This window comes from Rhinatrema bivittatum, chromosome 12 (assembly GCF_901001135.1).
Source record: "Rhinatrema bivittatum chromosome 12, aRhiBiv1.1, whole genome shotgun sequence".
Lineage (NCBI taxonomy): Eukaryota > Metazoa > Chordata > Amphibia > Gymnophiona > Rhinatrematidae > Rhinatrema > Rhinatrema bivittatum.
The window spans coordinates 11,088,468-11,100,019 of NC_042626.1; the positions used below are offsets into that span (position 1 = coordinate 11,088,468).

Below are 11,552 nucleotides of genomic sequence, written 5' to 3' on the forward strand. Positions count from 1 at the left end.
TATAAGTAGAACTTTGACACCACTAGCACAGTTTGAGGGCGGAATAAGGAGCAGAGGTTGTGCAGATTGGATGGCAGCACTCCCCAGTTTGGGTTTTGTTAAACCCCCAGTAATAACGCTTGAAGTACTTTGGCAGGCTATCAAACCCCAAGAGTCTTCTATTTCCAACCTCACAAAAGTTGTTTTTTTTGGATACAAATACTAAGGTTACAGCTAATGTGAACTAACTCTCAGCTTGGGTCCAAGTTAGAAATTTTGGAATCACGATTTCCATTGTGAAGCAAGCTCAATCTACTATGGTTCAAACTGACTTAATCATTAGAAAGGATATGTATTTTGTATACTTTAATATTTGTCTTGATTAATGATTATAATTGAACCAGTCACTATTATATTTCTAAGTATAATTTTTTTTGTTGTACTTATTTGTGAATAATTAAAGAATTAAAAAAAAAATTATTAAATTATTAAATAATTAAAAATTACAGAATTAAATAAAAGATGTAACTATGGATATTTTATTGTAAATGCAATAAAAATAAAAAAATATATACACAAAGTATTGTGGGCTGGTCTTTTACTTTTTAAAGCATTACAGAAATACTGTCCAGATTTTTTTTTTTTTTTTAAATCAACCTTTCACAATATCCAAATAATTTTCATCAGTGCAACAGCACCTATAGCTCTAAATGTTCCCTACAAGGGCACACTAGATAGTGGAAAAAGTATCTCACACAGAAGTCTACAGATTGAAGGACACCATTCCAGTAGTCTAAGTACATACAATTTTCAAAAGCACACTTAATTGAGCTCAAATTTCCAAAATGCAATTATGTATACTAGAAAAAAAAAAAAGAAGTTGATTTTGTGCCTGCATGCATGACAAAGGCAAGCTGTGGGTGGTTTTGCACAGGAGAGAAAGGCTGTTTTGTGTACTAGACCACAGGAGTGTGGGGGTCTATGAATACTGTTTGTTGTAATGATTTGTGTAATTGTATTTATTTAAAAACTTTTCTATACCATCACAATGGTTTACAGATAGGCACATAAATAAGTCTGGTTAGGATTATAAATTAGCTAGTAGGTGCCAATAAAGTTTTGGTTACATGAATCAAATAATATACGCTATTTAATTGAAGTGTTGTAATCTACTCTATGGATATAACGAGTAAAAAATCAAATTTAACCTGATGACATATACTAATTTTGTGGACGTGCAAGACCCCCCCAAATGTGCGGGTGTATACCAAACGACTGTGTATAGTGATACAAAGAGGTAGCGTGTGCATGTCTCTGATTTCCATCCATGTGTTTTTCCACCTTACACGCATAATTTTCCAATGCTGGACAACATAAGTGCCTCAGCATCTGAAACACACCCTTATGTTGACTAATGCAGCAACGGATATCTTGTTACATCTGATATACCAGGGTTAGGAGAAAACCCAAGCAACGTGTCACCCCGGCACCTAAAATTCAGTTCCTGGTGCCACACAGAATGCATGAGAAGCAGCAGTGGCTACCTAGGCTGGATAGTGAAGCAACAGCAGGGCCCTAGAGGAGAGGAGTTACAGCTCAGGCTGAAAACAGAAAAAGTAGCAGTCATTGGGGTGAAAAGTGAAGCTGATGCAGCAGGGGCTGAGAGTAGCCGCTGACATGCAAAGAGGAGGAAATGGGGAAGGAAAGCTATAAAGGAAGGAGAGGAATGTGTAAACAAAACCTCACATATAAATAATGTTCCCACAGCTCTTAAAAATTTTGGTTGGCTCCAAGTTTTTTCCACCTGTGATATAAACTTATTTTTCTAATTTTTGAACTTATGCAAATTTTTCCTAGCAACAGAAAGATTAAAAAAAACAAACATGTACGCAACCTGGGCATCCCTTTGGACAACCAATTCAACCTTAAAAAATTCATCACCTCCACACTAAAAAATGGCTTCTTTAAACTCCACAACCTAAAAAAAACTAAAACCTCTACTACACTTTAATGACTTTCGTACAGTTCTGCAATCCCACCAACACCCACAGAAATGACCACATTACCCCTGTACTCAAAGAATTCCACTGGCTCCCTATCACCTCCCGAATCCTCTACAAGTCCCTCACACTCATACATAAATCCCTGCACAATCGAAACATGCACTGGTTCAATGACTCTACTATTTCGCACCTCTACAAAACCCACCAGAAATCAATACTTGGCAACCCTACACACATCACCTAAACTCACCAACCTCTCCTCCACTAAAGGCCGTGCTCTCTCAATTGCAGACCCTACAATATGGAACTCCATGCCCTCCCTCTTACGCCAAGAGCACTGCCCGAAGAAATTCAAGCAAAACTTAGAGACCTGGCTGTTCAAGCAGGCCTACACTTGAACTGCCCCTCTCTCACAAAGCACCACTAGACTCCCTATCCCCCCACCGCCCTTGCAATACTCTCCACTGATGCCGCTTGTTAGACAGCCTCTAACAATGCATACCTCCCTCTATGCCTGCTCCCAGATGACACTCATTGCCCTTCACCACTATTTGACTGAAAGGATGACTCTACACTGTACCATCCTTTGCTGTATATATATTGAGACCCCTGATGTTGTAATAGTTTGTTATCCCCCACTAGTATTTTCTAGATGTAAAGCCTAAGTTCTCTCTCCCAGTTCCAGTATTCTATCATAGTTTTTTAAGCTGTTATTAATCTGTAAAGCCTGATTGCTATTTTAAGTTATATGTGGACCAATATGATGTTCTTCTACTAATGTCTGTATGTAAAAACTTTCAAATAAACAAAATAAAAGAAGGACAAGTATTCTCGTTGTTAGAAGGCCTGAATACAGAAAGGCAAAAGGTGGCATGGCTTGGGTAATTTGTTTTTATTTGCAGTATATCAAAGTCAATAAACCACTGGAAACTGTGTAAAGCTAAGATCCTAAAGTACCAAGAATTGTAATCAGAGATCAAGAAAATGCGGTAGAAAAATACAGAAATAGTCCCAATTATATTGAATGCCTGATTAAGAAGAATTTCCAAGTACACCTTGATATGTTACCTATAAAAATTACACCCTATGAACTCCAAAAGGAGGCTCTTGTTAGCACAATGCAAGTATTAAATTTACTGCTAATGCCCTTAAGAGACTTGCTGGCTGATGCAATATCATGTGCTGAGCCTAGCACACAGATTAACAAACGCTTGGACATGTTTTTTTGGACATGCATCCATAACCTCTGATGCAATAAGGGGGATCAGCGGGTCCAAAACACACAACCAAACTCACACGTAGCTAAAAGCAGTCATCACATGTAAATTCTACGTAAATAAGGCTATTAGCTATTACCTCAAGATGCAAAAAATCTCCGCGTGCCCAAAGGCACACTTTTTAACTGAGCATCCATTTTGGTAACCTGCACATACAGGGAACTTAGTATTAATTTATTCACTGCCTCACTTATTGCCGATTGGTCCATTCACCGTCACATGTCAGCAAAAGACCCAATCCCCTTTCAGAAGGCTGTGGCATATCAGTGAAAAGGACTGATCAGGAACGGGGGGGGGGGGGGCTCCAGGCAAGCCACTGTAGACACAGACATTTCTCCTGGGCATCCGATGCAGCGCACTAAGAATGCACAGATTATCCACCTTGTGTCCCTTTTAACGTAGCAGCTTATTCATGAATTGCATCGAGCGTCCAGGAAAGGTGGATGTATGCGCGCATTCAAAAGTGTGGATGCATATTTTTTTCGTGCATGATATTGAATAGGACTGTTTTGTTCCCAACAAGCTCTGGCTTACAAATGAGGTTCATTCCTGTCAAGGTATATGCGATACACCCATTTGGAGAAACTGACCCTTAAGAATAGATTGTCTCTTAATACAGAGTAAGTATCTTAATCTTTAGTACAGAAAATAAAGAAACTGTTTACATCTTTAGTGGTATTTTGTATGTATAAGAATACTGTTTTGAAGATTCTAAAAAAAATGTTTAGGTAATAGAACTGTTAATAAAATGGAAAAAAGTTAAGCATAACTACTACTCCAGAAATGCAGCTTAGTGGATCCAATGATATAATCTACAGCAAGCATACAATTAAAGTGATATTTCCATCCACCTACTATAAAAAACAAAACAGTTTAACTCAAGATCAAACTGCATTTTTAAACTTAAACGTCTTCCAAGCACATGACAAAATATAGCCTAGAGCTACAGAAGTCACTCTCAAAAGAAAAAAATGGGAGAATGCATTGCTAGCTGCACAATTGAAGCGGACTAGCTAACCGCTCCAGACAAAAGAGACTACAAAATGTATTGAAGCAATGGCCAGGTATATGCAATGATCTCCACACAAAAGGCTTTTAGATATCTAATGGAGAAGGCTCTGAACTGTCAGGTGGATTACAAATTATTAACCCAGCCACCTCCTACGATGATGCAATAAACTGCGCTGCTCAAAACTGCTTGACTATCTGAATGCGCGCAGCTGCATCGCCCATCTATGCACAAATCACTGCGACAGTGAAAGGGGGAAAATGGCACATACAGCGCATCTAAGACGCCGAGGGCACACGGTCAGTCGCCGGGTAGGGCCATACGGGGCTTGTAGTTTGTTTCGCGCCTGCCATCCAGATACAGCGAAAGCTTTCGCTCCAAGACGACTACCCCTACCGGCAGGCCCCGCGGCACGCCAAATGCGCACGCCCACAACCTGCCCCCCTCTTCCTTGCTCGAGACACGCGAGCATCGCCTAACCGTCAACAAGACGCTAGAGCCAGCCCTGCCCCCCCCCCGGCCTCGCTCCCATTGGTCACCCTCCGTCGCCCCTTCCCCCCACCCCTCGTCAGTCCCTTTGTCCGTCAACCTATCAATCAAACGTTCGATCCCGTTAGCCGGAGAGGGCAAAAGGAGGAGTCTAAAAAACGCCCAAAGCGTCCACAAAACACGGGGGCTGACGTCGCGGGGCGGAAGCGACGCCCCGCCCCCTGCGAAAACGCGAACTGGCGCGGTAGGTGACTATAAATAATAGCTAAAAAAAAAACCAAACAAAAAGCAACAACCTCAAAAAAGTCAATAAACGGCCCAGGCGCAAAACGAACGCCAGACAGCACTTCAGACGTAGCTTGTTTCCCCCCCTCCCGACACACGTCGGCATTTCTTACAAAGAAACGAGAGGGAGGGGCGGAGCCGGGGAGGTGCCACTAGTACCGAGCGGCCGTCGACCCGCGCCTGACAAGGGAAAACATGGCAGACCGGGAGCGACTGCGCGTCTTTCCCAACCTGCGCCGACGCCAGCGGGATAAGAGGAGCAAAGAGGCCCCCTCGTTTCACCGTTTACCCCGCCGCCAAGGTCCGAGATAGGGGCAAAGGGCCATGACTTACCCCAACAGCTTACAGCACTATCTCCAGCGCCGCCATAAGCAGCACGGCACATTACGTAGGAATAAAACACTGCGCTCTCGCGAGAACTTCTAACCAGCAAGCCCATCCCCCACCCCCCCGGAGACCAGCGCCGCGGCCGCGCAGGGAGTGGCTAGAGCGTGCCCGCGATGGTAGAAGCATTGCGGGGCGGAGCGCCCGGAGCTCCGCCTACAACCGTTGCTCCAGTTCAGTCTAACCGGTAAGGACGGATTAGATGAGAAATGGTCTGGGTGAGGCGGGGAGCTGCAGGGTCTCTTCCGGTCGTGTGTTTCGTCGAGGAGCCGGGCCCGTTTGCAGCGTGCGGTGAGAGCGAGCACCTGATGACGTCACTGCCTAGGGCATCTGGACATGGTCACCCTTTCACTGGCACCATTGGAAGAGGGGTTTGGTGTTGTGCAATAGGCTCGCCAGGTGATTAAGGAGCAAAACGGAAGCAAGTAAATAGCAGAAAAACTGAATGAACTATTTGTCTGTTGTTAGGAAGGAGGATGTTGTGAACAACTGAAACATTTAATGGTGGAGATTATGGGCATCTAAAATGTCTGTGACAATCGAGGATGTAGTAGATCAAATTGCTAACTCTTCATTTGTGCCTTTGAGCCTCCCCCCCAGTTTTTCTTTCTTTTTTTTTTTTAATTCTGTTCTGTTAGGGTCAGTGAGCTAGCCTGCAAGGTCTGCAGTGCATCAGCGAGGAATCCTGGTACCTTTAGTCTGCGAGAGCCTCAGGGTCACGCTTTTGGCAAGTGTAAGCAATTTGTATATTGTCCATGGCCAGGGTTATAGTCTCTCCTCCCCCATCTTCTCCCTTAGTTCTAGGGTCTCAAAAGTAGTCAAGGGCAGAGCCTCTGAGAGGCAGGTGATAATTGGGTGAGAAGTGTTTGCAGCCTCCCCTCCACCTAGAAAGAGACTGACCCTCCAATGTTTTGACTTTATGCTTCTTAAGCTGGGCTTTAGTGTGCGTAGCCTTCAGTTTCTCCAGGTTTTTAAGTAGTCGCAGAAGGCACTTGGGACATTCTTATGTTCCCCTAGGAGGAGATCCTGAAAGAAAAGGAGTTACCAGTGAGAGTGAAGGAGTAGCCTAGTGGTGAGAGCAGTGGCCTTTGAACCAGAGAGACTTTGGGTAAGTCACATTGCCTAAGGTTCAAAACTTAGATTGTGAGTCCTTTGGGGACAGAGAAATAACTACAGTACCTGAATGTATTCTGCTTTGAAGTGCTGAAAAGCAGAATATAAAAATTAGATAAAATAGGACATGAGTCAAAAATCAGCATGGATGGGACTACCTGCTTTCCTGAACAGAAATAAAGAAAAGCCTGTAGCAAGGAAATGTCCTTGTGTTACATTGTAGAATTTGGAGAGATGTGCATATATGAAAGAAATATAGGTGTCATAGAAATTAAGACTTTTATTTATTGATTGAGTGCTTAGATTTCTAAAACCACCTATTCAAGTGGACTCTAGGATGCTTTGTCTTAGATAAAATGTATTGACTAGTTTTCAATGTTAGATCCAGCAGAGACTTTTCATGTGATGTAGAACATAAGAAATTGGCATACTGGGTCAGACCAAGGGTCCACCAAGCCCAGCATCCTGTTTCCAACAGTGGCCAATCCAGGCCACAAGAACCTGGCAAGTACCCAAAAACTAAGTCTATTCCATGTTACCATTGCTAATAGCAGTGGCTATTCTGTAAGTGAACTTAATAGCAGGTAATGGACTTCTCCATCTGTATTTTAAGATTCAGTTCTCAAGTGGTCTATCTAGTTTAACAAATAAGCATAACTCACTTTTCTGAGTAAATATTTGAGTTCATGTTGGTGGACAGAAGTCAGGATCCTAAAACAATATTAAGCAGATTCTCGCTCACTGTAACAATATTCATAATTACTGGTGGTGGTTCCAGGCTTTTCCTTTCCCTTCAGCAGCAGGCTTACTCCCAGGACCTGGAAGTGCTTCTGCTTCAAATGCATTTGCTGCACCAGCCAGAAGGCACTCTGTATATTAAACACCTCTGAGGCCACCGGTGACAAATTCCAAACATAGGGGCAGTATCTGGCTAGGTAAGGGGAAGGAGCCAAATGGTTACAGAGGCGGCTCAAGGTAATCTGCTGCTTTAGGCGAGGGATGCAAAGGCACCCCTTCTCCGAGGCATGCCAGAGGTCAAATCACTGAGGAGGCCAAGCTGTCAGGCCCATTTGGTAATCTTAAATGCTGGAAGGGGGTATGCAGAGGTCAGGGTTCCCAGAGAAATGATAGATAGAGCAACAGTATTAATATTCATAGGAAGCTGGCAATCCTGTCACACTCATAGGAACCCTACCGTCTATCTCCCATCCTTCCCCAGCATCTGCCCCCTAGGAATGTGGGAGAGGGGTGAATGGAGGGGATCTGTGTGGTGTGCACTCTTTTACACCAGTGCAAGGGTACTAGGCATCCTATAAGTCTTGAGATGCCCTTTCCCTCCCTCCAGCCCTGCCCACACACAGTTAAAAATGATGCCTTTATTTTTAAATTACCTGACCCAGAAATATACATATGTGTTAAACATATTAGGGGCTCCAGGTGAGCAATGTGATGTGTTTGCAGATGCAGGCATGTAATAATACTCACCTGTCGCAGCAGGACCGATCTCAGAAAGCAAATCTGCACTGCAAGGCCACTGACAGCAGTTGTTGTTTATTTTTATTTGTGGGTTTTTATATACCGATAATCATTTGGAACATCTATTCGGTTTACAGCGAAACAGCAAATTCAGCAACAGGCTTTACAAATAACTTAGTGAACAACAAATTTATAAACAGACTCTAGCTAGGTAGAGAAAGTGACTAATATGAGAGATTATGTATTACTATGTATAACAATGTTTAGAAGGGAGTCTATATGACAAACTATGTACATACATATACATTTAGCTTGGTAAATGAGTAATTAAACTCTCTTTAAGAAATATTTACTCAGATGTAGAATATCATGGATAGAAGTTAAATACATACAAGGCGTGGCTGAGAGAGTGACAAACGGAAACAGCATTGGCGGAAGGGGGAGCAGGGGACCTGCCGAGGGGGGGGGAGTAGCGGGTAAAGGAAGGGGAGGATGCCTCAAGTGAAGGCTTGCTTGAAGAGCTGTGTTTTGAGGTTCTGTTTAAATTTCTTATAGCATGGTTTCTGTCGCAGCGTGTGAGGCATAATATTCCATAAGGAAGGGCCAGCCGTGGAGAGGGCACAGTTTGCAGTGGACTTCAGTTTCATCAACTTATGTGAGGGAGTGTGTAAGGTAGCTACATGTTGTTTTCTGGTGGGGCTGCCAGTTTCATGGAAGTAGAGGTGTTCCTTGAACCATTGCATGTCCTTATTGTGGAGGGATTTATGAATTAAAGTGAGTGTTTTATATTGTATTCGGGATGATATGGGTAACCAGTGTAAGTGTTTGAGTACCGGGGTGAATTGGTTATTTTTATGTACATTCGTAAGGATGCGGGCAGCCGCATTTTGGAGAATTTGTAAGGGTTGGCTCGTGCTTTGGGAGACCTAGGAGAATGGCGTTGCAGTAATCTATTTTAGTCAGAATGATGGCTTGTAGTATAGTGCGGAAATCATGGAGGTGTGAAGTAAGGGTTTGAGTTTTTTAATGTATGTAGTTTGAAAGCCATCTTTTAGGGTTGTGTTTATGAATTTTTTTTTAGATTAAGTTGATTGTCTAAGATGACCCCCAAGGCTGTGGCTGTGAGAGGAGTGGTACTAGCAGTGGAAAAACTGGTAGGATTTCCCAGGAAGATGAAAATGGAACAGTGGTGGCAAGGCCGGTGAGAGTTTCCTGTGGCCGAAGGGGGAGAAGGAGAGGGAGTGGGATGAGCACCATGGGCATGGAGCCGGCAGCAGGACGGCTGGTGACATTTCCCAGGCCCATCTCCAGTGGAAATAAACATTACACATCCCAAAATGCATTAGGAGGGGGTGTCCGTCAGGAATACCTCCAATCGCCTTCCAGAAACTGGGTTACTGACCAGCCTTGCAGTTGTGCTGCAGCCCTGTCTGCATGGTCACTGGTCATAATGTACTGTGAACTTAGGATCCTATCTCCTTTCTCTCCTTGTGACTCTGCAGCAAAGCCAAGATGATATTCGATGCTGCAGTGTAAAAAAAAAAAATTCCTGAGTAACTCAAGTCAAATGACAGCTTAGCTTGCCAAGTCAGTGACTTGCAGATATTAGCTCCCCCATGAAGCAAGAGCTGGCTTTTGACTGTGACTAGGAAAAGGGAGGACCTAATTTTCCCATTGCCTTGGGTGGGTGTGCCTGCTGAATACATACCTGTCTTGACTGAATCAAAATGTTATGTCTAGCACAGGTAAACTTTCAGTTCATTTCATGTCAGGTCTAATTCAGAATACAGCAAAGCTCATCAGAACTTGAAGGATTTGTGTATGTGAACCTCCCTCCTACCATTCATTAAATAAAGCTGCCTTCACCTCAATACCTCCCTGCAAGCAACACTACATATGTGTGGTGCGGAAAGCAATTCTGATAACCTCTGATGTCATTTGCTGAGAGTTTATTTCAATTTGATGGTGTAGCTGTAATATAGAATAGGTTTTCAGGTTAGCCTCAGTGAATATCCTGAAAACCAGTGGAGGCAATGCATGAAAATAAAGTTCATGCATAGTCAGTGGGCATATCTTAAGGACCAGAGTTGCAAGCTAGGGCTTGCTCATGCCCTCTCCAACCCCTCAGTTGCACTCTGCAGTCCTCTCTGAAGTGTTCGCTCTTCTCAGCTTCTGCTATAATTTCTGATGCTGCTTTTAGCTCAGTTTCCCAACCTTTTCAAGTCAACCTTTTCAAGCTATATTAACAAAAATGTTAGGGGGCAGTAATGCAGACATGGAGAGGATGAGTGTGCTCAAAAAAAGCTAGGGAAGCATTGAAAGCCCCACCACTCTCTCTCCCAAACTTTAAAACAAAGGGAGAGGGCTATGGCGAGACCCTTGAGCTCATCACAATGGCTCAGTTCCCTCTAATGCAGGCATAGGGAGAAGTCACACAATCACACAAGTGAGAGACCTAGGAGTCTTAATTGATAATCGCCTGAATTTCAAAGCCACTATTAACAAAACCACCAAAGACTGTTTCTACCAACTACAAGTGCTGAAAAGAATTAGACCACTTTTCCATGCCCAAGATTTCAGAACCATCCTACAAGCAATCATTTTTTCAAAATTAGACTATTGTAACACCATCCTACTTGGCCTTCCCGCTTCATACACCAAACCGCTTCAGATGGTGCAAAATGCAGCTGCACGAATTCTGACAAATACCAGGAGAAGGGACCACATAACCCCCATTCTAAAGAGCCTCCATTGGCTACCTATACACTTTAGAATAATATACAAGGCCATGCTTACCACATACAAAAACATCAACCAACTGGCTCCCATTGACCTACAGATCCCTCTCCGACTACACAATTCGTCAAGACCGACAAGAGATGCATACAGGGGATCGCTACAGGTACCACCGTCCAAATCCACCAGACACTGCACACTAAGAGACCGGGCTTTCTCTACAGCCATTCCACCGTTATGGAACTCCATCCCGTCAAATCTAAGAACAGAACCATGCATCTCAACTTTCAAAAAAAGACTAAAGACCTGGATATTCACACAAGCTTTCCCGGACGCCAATTGATAAAACACCACCAAGCCACCCCTAATCTCCAACTATACCATGGTTAACTAATCTCCAACATGGTTAACTATTCTCCAACTCGGTTAACTAATCTCCAAATACACCATGGTCATCCTTATCTTCTATCGTTTACCTGTGTGAATTTTAATAACCTTTCCTTTCTCTTCCTTCTCAGCCAAGTTCTTATCACCCTGTTATATGTAACTGCCTTTTCAACACCATTGTTATAGTTATGTTTACTATGCACCCCTGTTTTATGTGAACCAGCACGATGTGACTGCTGTCTCGAATGCCGGTATATAAAAATCTGAAATAAATAAATAAGTCAGGGTGATGTGGGCAGCAGGTTCAGGCAGTGAGCAACTCCTTCACTTCTGTGGCTCCCACCACTCAGAATGAGTCACAGCCAGTGCTCTGTGCATACTCTCTCCATTTAAAGGAAGAAGCTCACGAAGTGC

General features: G+C 43.3%; 1 protein-coding gene across 6 annotated transcripts in view; it reads right to left on the reverse strand.

Annotated features, from left to right (window-relative positions):
* CSDE1 (cold shock domain containing E1) overlaps positions 1-5,528 on the reverse strand; it is a 99,304-nt gene extending 93,776 nt beyond the window's left edge. For all 6 annotated transcript variants that reach the window (XM_029573212.1, XM_029573209.1, XM_029573208.1 and 3 more), the window contains exon 1: positions 5,376-5,528. The gene's annotated coding sequence lies outside the window, so the exon portion shown is untranslated. The remainder of the gene's footprint in view (positions 1-5,375) is intronic.
* Positions 5,529-11,552: the final 6,024 nt, after the last annotated feature.